This window comes from Castor canadensis, chromosome 17 (genome assembly GCF_047511655.1).
Source record: "Castor canadensis chromosome 17, mCasCan1.hap1v2, whole genome shotgun sequence".
NCBI lineage: Eukaryota > Metazoa > Chordata > Mammalia > Rodentia > Castoridae > Castor > Castor canadensis.
The window spans coordinates 42,013,442-42,035,453 of NC_133402.1; the positions used below are offsets into that span (position 1 = coordinate 42,013,442).

Below are 22,012 nucleotides of genomic sequence, written 5' to 3' on the forward strand. Positions count from 1 at the left end.
AAAAAATACCTTCACAGCCACACCTAGATTAATGAGTGAGGGACTATGGCATAGCCAAACTGACACATAAAATTGACCATCACATCTGTGGATTAATTGAAAATAACATGGTAGGTAGAATGTAGATCAGGGGGGACTGGTCCTTCATTTAGTGGTCATTGAGACTGAGTACATGGAAACTTATTATAATATTGTCTGTTTTGTGTATGTTCACAATTTTCTACAATAAAGTTTAAAATGTACTCTGAAGACACTCAGAAGCTGTTTCATGTTTGATATTCTTTATTCATTTTTTTCTCTACATATTTTTACATAGTTAGATAATGGCAAAGTTACAATTTTATATTTTATTTCTTTCATAGCATTATATGATTAGCACTTTCAGATGTCATTAAATTCTTCCCAAGTATCAAGCAAAGTGATTAAGAACTCAAGCTCTGATGCCTGGATTCAAACCTGGATTCATACCCCAGTGTACTGTATGACCCTGGCCTCAGTCAGTCACTTAATTCATTAGTCATTCATTTTACTAATGTTGCCTGAATTCATCCTCTGTCAGATCTTACAGACAAAGTCCTTGCTTTCATGGCTCTGACATGTTAGTGGGGGAGACAGATACTAAACTAAAAACATTTGTATGGGGGGAAAATAAAGCAGAGTAATGGGACAGAGAGTGCCAGGGGCAGGGGTGGAAAGCCTAGTAAATCAGGAAGGTCTTTTCTGACAAAGTGACATCTGAACAGACTTGAAGGACATGGAGCCAGCGATCTGACCATCTGCTAGAAGAGAGTATCCTGTGCATGCAGAGGTGTGCACAAGTGCAGCAAGGAGGCCAATGTGGTGTGAGCGGATTAAGCCACTGGCAGGTGCAGAAGACAAGGTCAGAGAGTTAACAGAAAGTAGACTGTGCAAAGCAAAGGATTTTGAGCAAAGGAGAGACGCCCTGCCTCTGTTTCAAGGGGTTGATCTCTGGTAAGAAAAAGAAAGTAAAAGGGGCAAGAGCAGACATAGGAAAATCAATTGATAGGCAATGATAAAATGAGAAATAATGAACACTGCACTGGGCCAGGGTGGAAGTGATGGAGTCTGGGAGCACTGGTCAGATCCTGCATGTATCTGAAAGTAGAACCACTGGTATTAGCTGATGGATGTTATGAAGACAGGAAAGAAAAGGGGGGAGGGACAGATCTCTCTCTCTCTCTCTCTCTCTCTCTCTCTCTCTCTCTCTCTCTCTCTCTCTCTCTTCAAAAGTTTTGCCTGGGCAACTGGAATGATAGAGTTGCTGTTAAAAGATGCAAATCCGGACTGGGAAGAGGGTTGGTAGGAGGAAGATTAGGATCCAGATTACTTCCTAAAAAACTGTCCACACCAGCACAAATCCATGCCTGAGGGAGGAAAAGGAGAAGAACCAGAAACAATACCTTGGCACCTGAAAGCCTAGAAGACTAGGGGGAATTGACTTGGCAGACCCAAGAAATCCTACTCCTAAGTCAATGAGGAAATCAAGATTCAGCCAACTCAAACAGTAGCATCCTCAGAAAGCTCAGGAATTTATGGCAATGGATACACCTGGAGGTTGGGTTGGTCATAAAATAAAGATGATTAATTTAAAGCTGTTTAAGAAGTGGTGGCTCACACCTGTAATCCTAGCTTCTCAGGAGGCAAAGATTAGGAGGATTATGATTCAAAGTCAGCCTATGCAAATAGTTTGCAAGGCCCTATCTTAAAAATATCCAACACAAAAAAAGGGCTGGTAGAGTGGATCAATTGGTAGAGCATCTGCCTAGCAAGCATGAGGCCCTGAGTTCAAACCTGAGTGATGCGAAAAAAAGAAAAAAAAGAACGACCAAGCTAAATGGACTGGAAATGTGGCTTATGTGGTAGAGTACATGCTTTGCAAGCAGGAAGCCCAAAATTTAAACCCCAGTCCCACCAAAAAAAAAAAAAAAAAAGTAGCTCCTGTACGTCTTCCCCCATTCTTTGCTGATGAGTAACTTGCTTCTTCTCAACTGAGGCAGGAGAACTCATAGTTGAGGGTGGAAGCATTCTGTAAAACAGCAGGATTAAGGGAACTAGGATTACGTAGTGTTTTTAGGCCCCAAGCCCTCTAGCCCCATTTCCCAAGTTCTAGACTAACCCTACCCTCCAGGAATGACTATGAAGAGTCTGCTTTTATGGGGAATCTAAGCAGCCCAGGAGGAAGGACATGAATGTGCTGGCATTTGGAGTTCAACAGTCAAATTGTCAGATCGTGATCTGAGTCAACAACTCAGAACTTCCAATCAGACTTTGATCTCTTCACCTAAAATATGGAAGATAAACCATGCTTTCCAAGCATCTAAGGAAAGCCTCCTTCATCATAGTTTTAGTAGGGTGTCAGGAAGGAACATAATTAAGTGACTATGTTCTATCGGCCATCTTTCCCAGAAGTTTCTCTATATATTGTTATTCTTACCTTCTGCCATCTGTTCCTTTCTTTCCTAAATAAAAGCGGTGCTTGAAGAGACCCCTGTCTGCTTCTTTGCTCTGATCTGCCTAAAACTCACCCCTGAATCATCTTTAGAACTTGATCTCTCACAGCAGGGGGAAAGTCTCTGTCTTTTCTAAATTTCAGAACCATGGTCAGGGATCAAAATACGTTCTATACGGGCTGACAGGAGCTCCATCACATTACTAAAGGGAATGTAAATGGCATGACTTTCTGCAAAAGCATTTGGTAGTATGCTGCAAAGCTTTAAATGAGCATCCCCTTCAAACCAACAATTTCATTTCTAGGAATTTATTCTAAGGCAATCTTTGGCATGTCACAAGGCCCTGGGTTCAATCCTCAGCATAAAAAAAAAGGAAATTTTTAAAATGTGGATATTATTGCTGGAGATGTGTTCTGAAATATTTATGGATACATTGGTATACTCTCTGTAATTTGCTTCAAAATAATCCTGTTTGGTGGATGCATATACATTTTCTCATACAAGAGAGGCACTAGGCATACATAGCTATACAGCTAATCCAACTGAGATGCACTATATAGATTTTGAAGACCTATTATGAAAATAAAAGGAAAAGCATATTAGTAATAACTGAGAAGTTGGTCATATATTTATATTTTGGACATACTGGATAAAAATATGAAAATTAATTTCACCTGTTTCTTTTACAGATGTGGTTACTAGAAAAATTTAATTAGGTTACATTTTAAATTACAAACATTGCCCTTTGTGATTTACATTAACTTTCTATTGGACAGAACTGGTAGAGAATTTATACCTATACTAAATATAAAACAAAATTGTCCATTAAACTTGAACATGTACAGATGATTAACCATCAATAGGTAACTGCTGAAAATGATGGGTACATGAGACTTTATTATACTGTTTTCCCAACTTTTGTATAGGATTGAAATTTTCTACAATTACCATTTTAAAAATATATGACTATGGCTGGGGATATGAGGCCCAGAACCATACACATACATACCCCACCCAAAAAGAAAATGAAGCTATTTTCACAGAGATGATCATCCCTATTTATGTGGTAGTAAAACACACACACAAAAAAACAAGCCCAGTGCTAAACAGCAACAGTGAAATTGTTGACTAAGTTGTATTTATCTATATACAGCCATTAAAATAATTAAATAAAAATCACATCTAGTATTTGAATTCTTATCCTACCCCAGGCTTGTGCTTAACAAATTACATGCATAACATCACTTAATTTTTACAACAGCTCTATGAGGTAGATAAATTTATTCTCTGACTTCTCCCCTTAACTTCAGACTCATAATATTCAATAGCCTGCCAACCTGACATCTATTAGCTAGTTTAAATGGATAAAGAGCCAAAAACTAACAGGAAAAAATACAAACTATATATGGAGAAGAAACATTTTTAAACAAAAAAAGAAACTTGTTAATATCATTAGAAAGAAGATACTGAATCTATGAAATAGAAACAATTTTTAAAAGGGCAGATGGGATATTCAGAACAAAGAAACAATTATTGGGGATTAATAACATGATAGCAGATGTTGAAAACTCAATAGGATTGGAAGACAACATTGAGAAAGACCCTCAGAAAGTAAAGGGAAAAAACAGGGAAAAGGAGCAAGAAGACCAAAAAGAAAATCCTAAAACAAGTCCATGAATCAGGTGTGATGGTTCAGGCCTGTAATCCCAGCACTCAGGAGGTGGAGGCAGTTTGAGACAAACCTGCACTACATAGTGGGCTCAAGGCCAGCCTTGGCTGCATGTCAAGACCCTGTCTCAAAAACAACAGCAAAAAAAAATAACAAATAACAACAAATAACAAACAATAGATAGTCCACAAGCCCCACCACCATTTGGATAAAACCATAAAAAATCAACCATAAAATACATGTAAATTTTTACCTTAAACAGAAGTAGTGATTCTCAGTCCATGGATGAAAATTACTTGCATCAATGCACTACACTATAAAGTTTCAGAACATCAGGAAAAAAAGACTAGCCCTTGTAACTTAGGAGAGGAGGGGAGTGAGAGGAAGATGAAACAAGGCCACATACTAAGGATGAAGATGAGAATGGATTTCAGTTCCTCAACAATAACTCTGGAAGCAAGAAAATATTGAAACAATGCCTTCAAAATTCTGAAGAGAAATTGCTTCCAAACTAGAGTTCTTTATGCTTTTAAACCATCAAATAAGTATAAGAATAAGAGACATTTTCAGACAGTGGCTTTCATAAGAAGCTAACAGGAAGATATGTTTCACCAAAACGTGGGAATAAATCAAAAATAAGGAGGGATGGGGTCTAGGAAAGAGGAAATGCAGTGTGAGAAAAAGAGGAAGAGAAATGCCCAAGATGTGATGCAGGTGGAGAGGGAGCCACTCCAGAAGTGGGCAACTCAGATGACTCTGAGGGAAATACCTCCAAGATGAAATTGATAGAATTTTACATCAGATGTAAATTAATTTCCTGGGAAAAGATTTAGATAATTGGAGAATAATTTAAGTTAATGAGAAGACCACAGATACAAAGTAAATAAAACAGAAAAGAATATTAAAGCCAGACAATAAGGTATGCAGTAAACACATGGCCCACTATGCCTGGCAGTGAGTAGCTGTACATTGCCATTTTAACATAGTTACTAAATATTGTTCTAATCAACACTAAAACCATGTTCAAAGAGTAAGCATGTGTGATGTAGAAAGGGTGAGGAAAGATAAACATCCCCCTTCACCATGAAGAATCAATAGAAAATGTTTGAAACTCAAAAATCAAGTGGGCACTCAGGATGCTGTTTTAAGACATAAACTAAGCCAGGCATGGTGGTACATGCCTGTAATCCCAGCACTGGGGAGACAGAGCCAGGAGGACCATGAGTTTGAAGTCATCCTAGGCTATACAGAAAGTTCCATGAAAGGAAAGGAAATAAAATAAAATGATGAAATGAAATATAAAATAAAAATCATATTGTTCTAGAAATTTATGAGGGGAGGGGTGAGGATAGGTAAGACACCTAAAAAACTAGCTAGCATTTGTTGCCCTTAACGCAGAGAAACTAAAGCAGATACCTTAAAGCAACTGAGGCCAATAGGAAAAGGGGAACAGGTACTAGAGAAAAGGTTAGATCAAAAAGAATTAACCTAGAAGGTAACACACACACACACAGGAAATCAATGTGAGTCAATGCCCTGTATAGCTATCCTTATCTCAACCAGCAAAAACCCTTGTTCCTTCCTATTATTGCTTATACTCTCTCTACAACAAAATTAGAAATAAGGGCAAAATAGTTTCTGCTGGGTATTGGGGGGGGGAGGGAGGGGGCGGAGTGGGTGGTAAGGGAGGGGGTGGCGGCAGGGGGGAGAAATGAACCAAGCCTTGTATGCACATATGAATAATAAAAGAAAAATGAAAAAAAAAAAAGAATTGGCAAATGGAAAAAAAGAAAAAAAGAAATTTATGAGATGTAGGAGGAAGAAAAACTTATCTCTCAAAATTCCTTTTTTAAAGAGTCACCAAAAGGTGTGGCTTATGATATTGAAAAGATTGATAGAAATAAAATGCCTAATTAAAAATGGGAAGAAATCCTCTTTCCAGCCAGCACTGGAGCAATGGGCACCTCTGGAGACAAGTGGCACAAACGCAGTAAGAGTGAGGGCAAGAGAAAGCCCTACCACAAGAAGCAGAATTAGGAGCTGGGGCACCCTCCGCCCACAATAAGATTGGCCCTGCGTCATACATAGTCCAAGTTCAAGGAAGCAATAAGAAGTACTGAGCTCTGAGGCTGGATGTGGGGAACTTCTGAGGTTCTGAGTGTTGCTCTCGCAAAACAGGAATCATTGTTGCTTTCTACAAGGCATTCAGAAGTGAATGGCCTACACCAAGACCCTGGCAAAGAACTGCATGGTGCTCACTGACAGCACACCATGCTGATGGTGGTTCAAGTCCCACTATGCACTGCTCCTGGGCCACAAGAAGGGGGCCAACTGACTCCTGAGGAGAAGAGAATTTAAGCAAAAACAAAGAAAACTCAAAAGAAATGTGATGAAAGGAAAAAGAATGCCAAGGTCAGCAGTCTTCTGGAGGAGCAGTGCCAGCGGGCAATCTTGCCTCACTGCATTGAGACCAGGTGGGTGTGGTTGAGCAGATGGCTATGTGGGAGGGAAAGGAGCTGGAGTTCTAGCTCAGGAACATCAAGGCCAGGAAAGGCTGATGGCTTCCTCCTAAGTCCTTCTCATTGTCCTCAGGCTGAGGAGAGGTGCCCGGCCCAATGCCATGTCTGTATAACCTGTCAGAGTGGGAGAAGGAGTTTAGAAAAAAAGACAATGCTGAAGTGCCATCTCAACTCCCACGCTCCCTGGAGAATTGGCTGAGGCCCAGTACAACTGCACCTCACTCCATTTTTACAGATGTACAACCCAAATTCACTTCCCAGTAAACCTTCTGCATGTATTTCTTTGTCTTAGATTTGTTTGACAGAGGTCCTAGACCAGCAAAGTCTCAAAATTGATCTGCAATTCCAACCAAAACCCCTGCATTCTACTGTTTTTGACTACTACATGAGTTTATTTGTGCTCTAAAATAAGGAAATATCAACATGCACCTTTCCATTGAGAGACTTCATGGGTCATGCCCAACCCAGAACTTGACAGGAACTCCTTTGACCATGGTCAACATGTGATCACTGCTATTTTCTCACAGTTCCATCTTCCCTTAATGACTGCAAGATGAGACACAATGGGGGCTGTGATGCGATGTTCTTCATAAACATTTCTCTTAGTCTTTATCCTGACCCTCCCTATTTCACAGTGGTGTCCAGCTGGAATGAGTACACATGTTGGGCCCCTCAAATAGAAGGCGCCTAGAGCTTGTGCACCCTCTGCTTGGCCTCATTCCTGTCCTGAATGAAAATGGGCTGTGGAAGGTAGGGCCACAGTAGCAGCCCAGCAGAGGCCAGTTGTTGCCATCTTGCTAAAGCTATTTTTTTAATAGAAGTTAAAAAATTGATTCTAAACTCGACATAGAATAAACACCTAGAATAAACACTTTGATAAAGAAAAAGTTGGAACTATATCCATTTGTATTAAATTGTACAGCAATGTTCACAGCAGCTGTTAGAACCCCAAATTGGAAAACCTCAAATGTCTGTCAACAGTAGGATGAGTAAACAGTGATACACTCATGCAACAGAATATTACTCAGCAATAAAAGGGATTAAACTCCTAATACTTGAACAACATGGGTGACACTCATAGACATAATGTTGAGCTAAAGCCAAACCCCAAAGAATATATTCTGCTTGATCCAGTGTGCATTGATGCAAAGAATGAGTGAGAGAAATCTACAGTGACAGAAGTTAGAACAGTGGTTGACCCTAGAGAGTGGGATAAAGAAGAAAGTGAAGATGTAATGGGATATAACACAAATGTGTTATATCTTGGTTTAGATAGTGGGAACAAGGACATGTACATTTATCAAAACTCATTAAACGATACACCTGAGATCTATGAAGTTTACTTTAAGGGTGAGTGTGTATATGTGTGTGTGAGAGAGAAAGAGAGAAATAGGTTTTCTTTTTTGTTGTTGTTGTTGGCAGCACTGAACTCAGGGCCTCACACTTGCTAGGCAAGTGCTCTTACTGCTTGAGCCACTCCACCAGCCATCCTTCTTTTATTTTTTTGAGAAATGTTTTCTAGCCAGGCGCCAGTGGCTCACGCCTATAATCCTAGTTACTCAGGAGCTAGAGACAGGAGGATCACAGTTCGAAGCCAGCCCTGGGCAAATAGTTCAGAATGCCCTATCTCAAAAATACCCAACACAAAAAGGGCTGGTGGAATGGCTCAAGTGTTGGAGCACCTGCCTAGCAAGCATGAAGTTCTGAGTTCAAACCCCCAGTACACCAAAAACAAACAAAAAAAAGAGAGAGAGAGAAGTTTTTTCTAAATTAAAACAAAACAAAACACCCCAGAAGAGTAGCATGTAGATTAGAACTTGCAGATCAGGGTTTTGCACACAAAGGCTGATAGCTCTGTAAGCTAAAGCAGCTTCTTTCAATGTTATATGGTTCTCCTCTTAATCTTTAGGAATATGCTATTGATAAAATTTGGAAAACATTTTCAATGCATGTCTTCTCTTAAGCTAACTCATTTCTCATTTTTTTTTTTTTAGCAATCTAATTTGCTTTGTTTCCTTGTTTTTTAAATGATGAGTCTAAAAACGTACTTATTTGCCCTAAAATGACCTTTCCTGAATTTTGAACATAAGCCCCAGGTAGAGTTCTGTGATGTTAGAGAAACAGGCCATGTCTGCCTTACATGCACCTCAGTGACCATTTACAACTGTCACTTCTACCCCCTCTCGACTTTGTCATTCCAAATAAGATCTTAAAATATCCAATTTTAGCCAGGTACCTGTGACTCACTCCTGCAATCCTAGGCAGAGATCAGCAGGATTGCAGTTTGAAGCCAGACTGAGCAAATAGTTTGAGATAACCTAACTTGGAAATACCCAACAAAAAACAGGGCTGATGGGAGTGGCTCAAGTGGTAGAGCACCTGCCTAGCAAGTATGAAGCTCTGAGTTCAAACCACAGTAACACACACACACAAATGAAGATACACAATTTCACCCTGCAGCTCACTGTGGCCCTCATCACAGGGGTGGGTATTAAGTATCTGCTTCCTGATTTGCTTTTGCCTTCTTCTGTGGTACTAGAACATTTTTCTGTTAGTATTAGAATGTCTCACTTTTAGCTGGGCTCATAAAAATAGAGGCTCTGCTTCCCAGCATTGCTTGTAGGTAAGTGTAGGGGTAGTGATATGAACAGTGGGGAGGAGGCAACCAGGATTCATTCTAGCAAAGACCCTGGGCACACACCTTTAGCCCTCTTCTTCTGTCCTGCTGCAGGGTATAGGGCAGGGTCAGTAGGCCTGGGTAGTGAGAATAAGAGCTACCTCATGCATGTTAGGATGGAGACGTGAGCTGTGTCCCTGAGCCCAGGACTAAGCACCAAGACTCTCTCTAAAGGGGGAAATAAATGCTGTACTAATTTAAAGCTATATTACAACTCTTTAGCTCACAGTTAAAATTGATAGGAAAAAACTCTCCTCTGCTGTCACTGTCACAGGCCTCTAGGTACCTTTTCTGAATATGATGCCACCTCTTATGGGCCAGGTGACCAGAACTGAGTGCAATCAGCTTCTCATTCATATGTGGTCTTCTATCTTCAGGGTTCCAGGGCTCACAAGGTCCTGACCCCTCTGTGTCTCCTTCCAAAGTGGTCAGCAAGGAGTTTTCTTTTCAAATTCCAAGGAGGGTTTTTTGCACAGAATGGACTATTGACAGCTACTAGCATAAAAATTACGTTCTACTTTTTAGTCTTGTGGCTAAAACTTAGGTTTTCTTAAACCTTTTATTTCAACTTACATATCTTTTTTTTTTTTTTTTTTTGGTGGTACTGGGAATTGAACTCGACCTTATGCATGCTTGGCAGGGTCTCTACCACTTGAGCAACTCCACCAGCTTATTCTATTTTATATCTAGTAATTTTTATATAAGATGGAAATAAGGTTAGCTTGTTCAAAAATTAAGATTCAGTGAAATATGAGATTAAATTTTCAGAAACATCAGCACAGTTTAAAAGTGTAACTAATTAAATTCCTTGAAAATTTTTAATTTACTTCATAAATATCATATATTTCAATTTTTTCAAGCACTTCTAATACCTGACAGGGAAAAGTAACAAACCAAATACACTTATAAGCACTAAATAAATTCACACAAAATTTAAAAAAAAAATCAAACTTATACTCTATAACAGTAAATCAAGTTCTTGTAAACATCTTAAAGTTATCTATGTACTTAACTAAATTCTCACAAAACTCTCAACTTAAAATCCAAAGTCTAAAATCAGCTACACATTTTAATTTGAAATCACAATTAGATCTCTTGAACATTAGAGATACTTAAGTAATAAATCTTCAGATTTATTATTATGAGTTTAATTGATCGTGGCTTCCTTGGATTGTAGAATCTTTCACCCAGCTCTAGCACAGCCTAGATCCCACATGAGCTGTGATGAAGGGGTCAAGGTGAATTGACCCACAGTCAGAAGACTGAGTCTAGGACCAGGATTTCGCTACAAGTGTGTCACAGGTGATTCTACCCCAGGCACAACTTAAAATACAGAACCACCTGTTTGTTGTTTCAACAATGCACTCTAAACTTTCAGTGGGGATTTGGTTTCACAATTAATAAACTATTTAATCCATTTAATCAAGAAACACTGAGGTTGTGCCATTGAATGGTACAGTGTTCGAGGCTTTTGGCTTATAACAAAGAACACAAGAAAGGTTTTCACTTTCCCAGAGATCACATTCTCAAAGGGACAAACAATAAAACAATGACAGAATGAAGAAAATATTTTTTGTTAGGTATTAAATAGGGTGTCCAGGCAAGGCATCACTGAGAAGTTGGCATCTGAGCAACTTGAAGATGAGGGAGCCAGCCAGGCAAACTTGAGAACGAGTGTCTTAGAAGAGGAATTGTCATGCTCAGGTGCCTGGGTAGGGGCTTGCCTGCTATACCTGAAGAACAGCAACGAGGCCAGTGTGGTTGGAGAAAGATGAGGAAAGGGGAGAGCAACAGGGAATAAGGAAAGAGAGATGACAGGGAATCAGATTGTGAAGGGTCTATAAGACCTCTGAGCAGGGTGGTGCCATGATTGGATTTATGATTTAAAAGGTTCTTGGAAAGCCAGGTATGGTGGTTCATGCCAATAATCCCAGGACTCAGAGGCTATGGAAGATCACCAGTTTGAGACTAGCCTGGGCTGTATAGCAAGACCTTGTCTCTAAAAAGAAAGGCCAAGATGAGGTGGCTCATACCTGTGATCCCAGTTACTCAGGAGGTGGAGATTGAGAAGACTAATGTTCAAGGCCAGTCCAGGCAAAAAGTTAGTGAGACCCCCATCTCAATCAATAAACTGGGCATGGTGATATGTACCTGTCATCTCAGCGATATGGAAAACTAGGTAGGACTGTTGTCCAAGGCTAGCCCTGGGCAAAAGCAAGACACTATATGAAAAACAACTAAAGCAAAAAAGTACTGGGGTTGGGGGTAATTACTCAAGTGGTAGAATGTCTGTCTAATCATGTGCAAGGCTCTGAATCCAAACACCAGTACTGTCAGGAAAAAAAAAAAAGCTCATAAAAGGTTCTTTGACTATGGTGTAGACAACAGACTACAACATGAAGTATGGAAGGATGGAGTTGTTTGCTCCACTCAGAGTCTTACACTTATAAGGCAAGCACTCTACCACTTGGGCCACATGTCCAGCCCAAACAGCAGCATCTTATTGTTTCTGTGGGTCAGGAATACAGGCACAGCTTAGTGAGTCCTCTGGCTCAGGCTCCCTCACCAGCCACCATGAATATATTATGAACACAGGCATCTCAAGGCTCAACTGAGGAATGTGGCTGTCAGTAGCACTCAATTTCTTTGTGGCTGTTGTACAAGGCTTCAGTTCCAGTCTGGATGTCTAGGTAGCTCACAACATGGCAACTTGCTTCCTCAGAGCAAGCAAGCAGAAAAGAGAGTCTGGGAGAGAGGGAAAGAGAGAGAAACAAAGACACAGAGTTGGTCAGTCTTCTATGATCTAATCTGAGAAGTGTATTTCACAACTTTTGTTACATTCTATGCATCAGAAGGAAGTCACTAAGTCCAGCCCTCCCTGAAGCGGAGGGATTATATCAGAATGCAGGAATCGCTGGGGACCATTTTCTAAGTGGCTACCATAGTGGCCCACAAGAAATCATGGTGGCTTACACACATTTGTAGTGATGGAGGAGGAGTAATGGAGAAGAAGTTTAATTCTGGATAAATTTTAAAGATGTTGCCAACATTATTTACCATCTGTCTGTCTGGTTGTGGGATATGAAAGAGAAAGATGGAGGGGACTCCAGGGTGTATGGCCTGAACAACTGGAAGGATGGAGTTGCCATTGACTGAGACAGGGAAACTAAACAGTTCAGTGTGCTGGGGACTGGGAGCTATGTGGGCTTGTTAAGCTCAAGATGGCCATTTGACAACTCAAGTCTGTGAGCCACTTTTAATTTTTATAACTTCTTTCAACTCTTAGATTTGAGTAGACACAATTTGATTCATCAATTAGGATTACAGCTAATTCCCTCAACTTGATAGAACCCACCAACAACTTTATGCCCTCAGTGGATTCTGCATGGTTGAGAACATGGGCTTTGGGTCTGAATCACACCACTGACTATGGGGCCATGTGATGGGCACAGGTTTCCCCACCTCAAAAGCAGGGTTAATAGTATCACCTCTAATTTATTTTGGTGGTACTGGGGTTTGAACTCAGGGCCTCACGCTTGATAGACAGGCAATCTACCACCCCTATTACCTCTACTTTAGAGGTGCTATCTTGGGTTTTTGCAAGGGTTAAATGATTTAACATTCATATTCAGGGATGGTGGTGCACACCTGTAAACCACCACTTGGGAGGCTGAGTCAGGAGGGTCGAGAGTTTTGAGGACAGCCTCAAAACTGTCTCACAAGTGGATAAATGGATATATAGATAGATTGACTTAACATTCTCAGAACAGTGCCAGAAACCTGGAGCGTGTTGGAAGTTCCATAAATATTTGCTACACAAATGTTTTGTGTGTGTTCCCAGCTACGATTCTACATTTGTTTTATAGGGATTTAAATACTGGTCTCCCCTAAACTGAGGCAGTATAATGAGAGGCTTCTGACCAACTTCAGGCTCTCAGGAAATCTGGACAAAAGTGTCGGTCATTCTGTATCCCTGTTCACCACCATGCTCACTACACTGCATTGTCCAGCATCTGTTCTTGCTTTATCATTCCTTTTGGGAAAAGGCGTTTCCATGGTGATGCAGGAGCGCTTCACCTACTTAGCTGATTGGGAAGACTTCTCAGAAAACTCTGCAGCAAGATTCTATTTGCAGTGCTGTTAAGACTCCAACATGCACAAACTCACCATTCCTTTCCTAGAGAATGTTCTCTACCAGCATAGCTAGCTGAGTGATCTGCCCTTGCTTTGCAGCAGCTGTGCTGGCTAGTTTATTTAAACAGACTTCTTTTGATGGACATTTAGTAGATTGCAAGGCTTTGGCTACTCATTCGTCCACTCAGAAAATATTTATGGAGGGCCTAGGACATAATCTAATATAGGCACTGTTTTATGCAATTGACATACACCAGTGACTCTATCCTGGATTGTGAGTTTTATCATAAATTACTCAACCTGCTGTTGATGCTATGACAATGTCCAACTTCTTGTTTGCTTGCTGATCTCTGGTTACTAGCCTCACAGTACATTGACACAAAACATGTCCTGAACAAAAACATCTTCTGCCTACTTAAGCAGAAGGGGGGTGGGGAAGATGGAGCTGAACCTTCAGGTTCATGGTTAAATAATAAGCTATCCGTCCTGGAGGCTACAGCCATTAGAAAGAGCCTACTCTGGGTATCTGACTTTGTGCTGAAGAAAAGAAAAAACATGGATAACTCCATGTCTTTTGACAGGTCTCCATGGAAAGACATGGGTAACTATACACTTCACTCTTTTGTGTTAAGACTCTTAGAACTTTTGTAAGACTTTCACTCAATTGGGCTCCACTTTGAAACATTACACACCACAGATACATCTACCCTGTGTATGCACACAGTCACTCATAATGCCATACCTATCCTCCAACACACACACCCCCCACTGTCCCAGCTATCCTGTGACTCTCATGCAACCCACATCTATGCGCCTCCTACACAGCCATCCTGCCTTTCCACCAGTATCACCAAACTTATAGCACCCAGACACTTTTACTCATCCCCAACACACACGGCAGACCCTCTTCTTGCTTGCCAACACTGCTGTTACTCCCATTTAGACATGTTCACTATTGTTCAGACATTCACACCCAATCTCCAAGTCAGATCTTCATACAACTGTATTCTTCCTGAGCAGCCCTCTATTCCCCTGGTCTCAGCAGTAGCAGGAACCCATCTGAGTAATCCAGAAAGATCAACATAGTAATCAATCTACTTGCAACTAGTTGTCCAGCTTTCCTGCCAACCTCAGAAGTAACTATGGCTTGGAAGCCTCATGAACAAAGACTGGGGATGGGAGAGCTGGTGAGGAGCCCTTCAGATTCAAGGTCCACTGGAAAACTAGAGAAATCTCCATGGCTCTGCAATCTGTTCCCCTCTGCAGTGATCTGTTCAAGTTTCATGAGGACTATAGTAGCCAATAGACATTTTCTCTCTCCACAAGATTCTGGGCCTTACTTATCCTTCCTATTCCCAGATTAGACAGTCTATGAAACCCTCTCAAACGTAACGTATTACTTTCCATCCTTTCCTTCCTACATACCTGTCCCAAATAGTTATTCATCCTTTAAATATTTGTGCTTGAAACATGAGAAATTAGGTTACCTAGATCATGGTACACACAAAAATTGAGGAACAACACAGTTGGGAAGTTTCCATCAGTCTTCTAATCACACTTTTAGCAAGAATTTGATCTTTTACCTGGGTGTGGTGACACATGCCTGTAAGTCCCATCACTGAGGCTGAGGCAGAAGTCTAAGGCAGGACAATTAAGAGTTCAAAACCAGACTGGGCTACATGGTGAATTGTTGTTCTAAGTGCTTTGCACAAATTCTCATTCAGTCATTGTGGCAGTTCTCTGAGGAATTACGTAATTATTACCTTTTCTTCTAGCAAGGTAACTGAAGTTGAAAAGTGAAGTATCCTGTCCAAGGTCACACAGATAGTCAGTTGGTAACTCTTGATCTTTACACTTTACTACCTCCTACAAAATGGCACAGCAGGAGGTGCAACCTGTGAACTGACTTACCTGTAGTAAAGGCTTTCCCATTCACACTGATGTACTATATATGTTTGACTGGAGAGGCATTCCCTGTGGCTTGTAGAGCTTTTTTCTCTTAACTGTTTTGCTCACACAAACAGGTGAGCATCCACCTGACATACACTTAAATAATCCATACATTATCATTCATTTTATACACACTAAATGAAGAAAAATTCTGGATAGGTTAAGGACTTCATCTAGACCTAAGGTTAGCAAGCTATGGCCTATGGGCCAACTCCAGTCCACTCCTATTTTTTATAAAGTTATATTGGAACAGTGTCATACCCTCTATTATCATTTCTGTGTTATCTATGGTCACTTTTGTTCTAAAACAACAGAGTTGAATAGTTGCACCTGAGACCATATGGCTGGCAAAGCCCAAAATATTTACTATCTGACCCTTTACATGAAAAGTTTGCCAACCTCAATATAGATTATCCTAACTACCCTTTGAGGTTGACATTTGTTGTCTTTGTTTTATACTGAGGAAGCTCAGTATAAAACTGAGCTTCTAAAGTTACTTACTTTAGAGAAAGTAAGTAACTTGCCCAGGGTCACACAGATAATAAATAACAGGAACAACATCCAGTGTTGTGACAATGTCATACGGTCTCCCACCACAGTCACTTCTCTACTTCTGAGACTGACACTATGAAGATTCAAAGAATTTCAAAGTGTTAAGTATCATCAAAAATATCATTCTTGACAGCACCAGTGGCTCACATCTATAATCCTAGCTACCAGGGAGGCAAAGATTAAGAGGATCTCAGTTCAAAGCAAGCATGGGCAAATAGTTTGTGAGACCTTATCTCAAAAATATCCAACACAAAAAAGGGCTGGAGGATAGTAGAGCAACTTGTTTGAGCCTTAGAATGAAGGCTTTTCCTAGCAAGCATGAGGCCCTGAATTCCAACTGCAGTACCATCCCGCCTCAAAAAAAATCTCATTCATGTTCCCCTGTGGGTCACCCTAAGTGTCTCTGAGCTTTTACTTTTCAGAAGTGACCTTGTCTGCTTGTTGCAGGAACCCAACCATCTTTCCAACCCTCCCTTGAAGCCCCCTTGCATCTCTGTCACCCTTCCTCCCAGGAAGGTACAACCTTCCTGAGGTGAACCCATTCTCCATTCTCTAAGGGACTAATGAGCACCAATCAGCTCAACATGGTCACTGCAAAGGGTGCTCCTATCCCACTCTTCCGTGGCTCTTCCAGCCCACCTGAGGAAAAGCCCTCATTCTAAGGCTAAAACAAGTACTGAAAACCAGACTTACCACTCCAGGGCTGGTGGAATGGCTCAAGTGGTAGAGCGCCTGCCTAGCAAGCATGAGGCCCAGAGTTCAGTCCCAAATGTAGCAAAAAAAAAAAAAGAGTCCCAGACCCACCACTCCAAAGCGACAGAGCCCAGTCCTTGTCAGGTAAATTCCACCTATGCTGTACCACTGAGCTACCAGAAGGCATGTTTCAGCAGCAAGAGCTGTCCCAAGTAACAGTTCTTTGAGGGTAGGAGCTATTATTGACCATAGAGCCTTCTCACTTTTTGTGGTAGCAGGAACCTCCCACTTACTAGGCAAGCACTCTACCACTTAAGTTATACCTCCAGCCCTTCCTTTCCTTTCCCTTCCCTTCGCTTTCCTCTCTCCTTTCCTTTACTTATTTATCTCTATTTATTTATATAGGGTCTTGCTACCTCTGCCCAAACTGGTCTCAAACTCATAATCCTCCTACTCTGCCTCCCAAATAGCTGGGATATGCACCACCATACCTGGTATCATCCATAGGGCCTTCTTAGCATAGGTTTTTGCATGTATGTGTACACACACACCACACCACACCAAATGTGTTTGACAAACTAGAGCTATGAGGGACTGGGGGTGTAGCTCAGTGGTAGAGCACTTGCCTAGTATGGGCAAGGCCCTAGGTTTGATCCCCAGCACCACACACACAAAATAAAATTAGAGCTATGACCATCATGCATACATAACTTTGCTAAACAAATGAATCAAGCTGTCTTATTATGAATCCCTCAGCACTAGAGTAGTTAACGACACAGATGATCTAATCATTTACAAAGTATTTTTCACATACCCCATCTCAATTTACCCTTCCAATGATGTTGAGAAAAATACAGAGAGAGCTTTTAAACCCCATTTCAGAGGAAAGGAGATGAGAGTTAAGTCATTTGGCCAGCATCACACAGCAAAGGGGACACTGAGGAAATCCAAACCCAGGGCTGACCCAACATGATGTATTTCTTCTAGCAAAGCACTGTGCCTCTCTTTTTTTTTTGGTCAGAGAACCAAAAGCAATAACTGAATTTGTTTGCCTACTTCCTTGCATGCCTTTCTTTTTTCCCTATGTTTTCCTTTCTCTTTATAGGTCCCCTTTTCTCTCACTCTCCCCTGCTTCCAGTCCTATAAACAGATTCTTTAACTGTATTGATAATTCTATAACTGTATTGATAAATCTATACTAGATATTTGTACTTTTAAAAAAGAATACTTGGGCCAGGCACCAGTGGCTCATGCCTGTAATCCTAGCTACTCAGGAAGTAGAGATCAGGAGGATTGCAATTCAAAGCCAGCCTGGGCAAATAGTTCGTGAGACCCTATCTTGAAAAACCCCCATCCCAAAAAAGGGCTGGTGGAGTGGCTCAACGTGTAGGCCCTGAGTTCAAACCCCAGGACCACAAAACTAAAAAAAAAACCCTTAGGTTTCCACCTAAGGTTTCTCTCAAAAATTTTATGTTCTAATAATAAGAGATAAAGAAAACTTAAAAGGCTACTTTGCATTTAAGAACTCCATACATACCTCAAAAGCTTCTTATGCTCAAAGACAACAAAAGGCAGCATCTTTCTACAGCCCTCCCATATACTTTAGATGTGTTGGTTAACTTTCCATTTCTGTAACGAAATTGCTGAGATAATCAACTTGAAAAGAAGATTTACTTTGCCTCACAATTTTAGAGGTTTCAGTCCATGAGCAGTGGACCTCGTTGTTCTGGGCCTGCATAACGGGGGAGTACGTGGAGGAAGGAGCCACCGCACTGTGCATAGGAAGCAAACTGAGCAAGGCTGTGGTCTGACAGTCCCCTTTGAGGCACCACTCCAATGATCTAAAACCTCCCTCTGAGTCCCACATTTTTTTCTTTTTTTTTTTGCAGTACTGGGGTTTGCACTCAGGGCCCTAGACTTGCCAGGAGACACCCTACCACTTGAGCCATTCTACCAGCCCTTGTTTGAGCTGGGTATTTTCGAGATAGGATTTCATGAACTATTTGCTCAGGTGGGCCTGGAACCTTGATTCTCCTGATCTCCCTCTCCCAAGTAGCTTGAATTACAGGTGTGAGACACCCATGCCTGGCAGGCTTACTTCTTAATGGGTCTACCACCTCCAAATGGTGCAAAACTGTGCACCAACCCTTTAATGCATGGGTCTTCCAAGGACATTTAAGATCCAAACAACAGATTACTATTTATTATGATTCTCAAGTATTTTCTTGACACTGACTGAACCAATCTCTCAAGGGCACAAAAATTAACATTTTTTCCTTGATTGTTAAGTATGAAGCACGGATAACACACATACAAAAATACTCCATCCAGGCATTTGGAGTATTAGACAAACTTGTATTACTGAAGGAGTTGGGCACTGCATCCCAAGAGTTGACCCATTTAGAGTTCATCAGGCTCTTTGTGAACTGGAATTTGGAAGGAGGTAACCATCAGGTTGCTAAGGTGACTTTTATTTGCCTATCACTCAAATTTCTGTGATTTAATCAGCCAATGACCTCCTCATTATAGACATCTTTCTCATCCCAGAGTGTATCATCACCTGTAGTTGGAGAATTTACTTCCTGCTTTGTGACAGGAAAGAGCTAAAGTTTCCCTATTGAAATGACACTCAGAATACTTCCTACAACAGCACCAGCATTCCTATAAAGTTAGCCAGTCTGAGAAAGTAATCTGCAAGGTTAATCATCAGTCAGGGAAAACAAATACAAATAAAGACAGTGATAAAGTTAGTAGAAATAATATTTCTGCCAAAAAAGATGCTCCATCTATAAAGTGTCATAATCAACCTCTCCTTTGAGTGAGCACTACTTTCTCAGGAGAAACTCTGTTCTCCAAAATAAAAGATTCTGAAAAACTGCTGTTTGGAAATTTTGTCAATTAGAATAAAACATCCCATTCTTGCTCAAAGGATCTAAGATGAGCCCCTTTGTTGACTCCTTTTCAGTCTTGGTTTGCTTTGAGCTCATCAAAACATTTGCTTGACTTACATCCCTTCTAAACTTCACACTTCTCCTTAATCCTATCACTTTATCCTTTTTTTTTTTTTTTTTTTTTTGGTGGTACTGAGGTTTGAACTCAAGGACTCATGCTTGCTAGGAAGGTACTTTACCACTTGTGCTACTTCACTAGCCCCCATCTTTGGTTAAATTTTTAAAGGCATCTCTGGTGATCTCACCTCTCTCGTGGCAATGAATCAACACACCTGATTTTTGTTGACTATAGGTTTGTTCCTAGTGTTCGTAGGCTGATTGGGTTTGGTCAGTGTCTTGCTCAGCTGCAGGGTTCCTAAGATTGCAAAAAAAAAAAAAAAAAATTTTCACCGCTATATTATCAAGGAAAGGACTGCAAAATTTGAGGATATAACACGTTTTCACCTAAATACAAACGCACGTACCCACCATGCCTATTTGGTCACAGCTATGGTTAGCTCACACCTCAGGAAGGTTACAGGAAGAAAATCAGCCTGGAAAAGTGTGAGGAATGGAGGGAAGAGAGGAGAGTTAATGAGGTACAGGAATGTAGGTGGATAAAAGGAATAATTTCTAATGTTCTAACACAGTAAGATGTTATGACTGACAACAATTAATTGTGGATTTCAAAAGTAGCTTAGAGAGGGTTGGGAATATTCCCAACAAAATTTGCAGTAAAAAATACCCCACTGTAATCTAATCATGACACATTGCATAATGCACATATCGAAATGTCACACTGTACCCCACAAATATGCACAATTTTAAATATATATACATTTTATAGAAAGTAAGTCAGGGTTTGGGTAGCTTTTGGCTCACTTCTGGTATAGGCTTAGATGTCTTTATGTTTGAAGCTCCTGACAAACACTTCATCTGTCAAACTGAGGCCTCCAGCAACTAATTAAAAAAAAAAAAAAAAAGACACTCCAAACTCACTGAAGCTGACTGAAATATTTGGGGTCCGTCTGGTTACAGGTGGGCAGCACTGGCTACCTAGAGAGAAAACTTGTGACAAAGCTGGGAAGTGGGCCTCCGCTGCTCCCCTCCCCACCTCTCCCGCCCGAGCTTGGAACCACTGACACCCCTCCGCCGGGCGTCCGGGGCAGGAACCCGAAGCACGGCGCCTGCGTGGGCCTCCCATCCATTCCTCCCAAGAAGCAAGAGCGAGGGGGTGAGGGAGTGGGGCGGAACCACGGGAGCTTCCAGGACCGCTTCTGCCAAATACACGCTCAGTCCAAGCGCTTTGTAGGTGCGGCCTTTGCCCCGCCTCGCCATGCGTCTTACTGATTGGACACAATGCGAGGGCGTGGCTCCACAGGTAGAGCCCGAGTGCAGGGCGCCATCTTGGTTCCGGGCGTCGTTCTAGAATTGCCCTTCGTCCTAGTGATTGGAAGAACCGGTCAGGCGTACCGGAAGGGGCAGGGCTCTGTCGATAGAACCCGAATGATCTGAGGGCGAGTCCAGGACGCCAGCTTGACTCCTGGCGTCCCCCTCTCATTGCCCTTCCTCTCCGTGACTGGACAAGCCGGAAGGGCTTCCGGAAGTTAGGCCGCCCGCCCCCAGAAGCTCTGCGCATGCTCGGTCTGGTTAGCGGGTTTCTAACCTCTGTAGCTGTTAATGGTAATCCTGGACGCCCGGGATCTTCTGGATTGGTAGTCAAGGCTTGCTTGGAAAAAGCTGTCTTGCCATTATAATGGAATTTGAAAGGAATCTGAAGCAACCTGATGCTGCTTCTGAAGGATCTTTAGATACTTCTTCAAGAAGGGGGGGGGGGGGGGGGAAGGAAAGAGGCTCAGCTGCAGAAAAGTACGGAACCTGAATCTGTAGTGAGGTAGTATGGGAGTCGCAGAGTGACCGCAATGGACAGTAAAACTAGGAAGGCGCATTGTAGGGGGCCTTGGATGCCAAGCTAGGGAGTTTGGACTTGGAGAACTTGGAACGGGTGACCTAATCAGATGATACGCCCTGGAAAAATAGTTCTGTAACTGTAAAGACTCCTAAAGTGTTTCCCAAAGCAAATTCTTTGAACCACTGGGGAGCTTGCTTAAAGCAGATTCTTGCCCCTCCCCGAACCTGTAAATTCCATTTACATTCTCTGGTCGTAAAGCCCGGAAACTCCCTTTAGAAAAAAAAAAAATGTTGGGGCGCCAGTGGCCCACGCTTGTAATACTACCTACTTGGGAGACTGAGATGGAGAGTATCACTGTTCGAGACAAATAGTTCCCAAGACCCCTCATCTACAAAATGACCAGAGCAAAATGGACTGGAGCTGTGGATCAAGAAGTGGAACACCTGCTTTACAAGTGTGAAGCCCTGAGTTCAAACTCCAGGCCCACCAAAAAAAAAAAAAAAAG

General features: G+C 41.5%; 1 long non-coding RNA gene and 1 pseudogene across 4 annotated transcripts; one reads left to right on the forward strand and one right to left on the reverse strand.

The window, feature by feature from the left end:
• Positions 1-264: 264 nt before the first annotated feature.
• Positions 265-20,930, reverse strand: LOC109695129 (uncharacterized). Of its 4 annotated transcripts, none has more exons than XR_012443274.1 (4): positions 20,595-20,930; positions 20,081-20,149; positions 19,889-19,971; positions 265-2,047 (listed from the first exon to the last, which is right to left on the reverse strand). It is a non-coding gene; the product is annotated as an uncharacterized lncRNA (long non-coding RNA). The 4 variants fall into 4 exon arrangements; XR_012443275.1 differs by having other exon boundaries at positions 19,862-19,971; XR_002213176.2 differs by lacking the exon at positions 265-2,047 and adding an exon at positions 7,214-12,081.
• On the forward strand, positions 6,097-6,806 carry LOC109695128 (small ribosomal subunit protein eS8 pseudogene; annotated as a pseudogene).
• Positions 20,931-22,012: the final 1,082 nt, after the last annotated feature.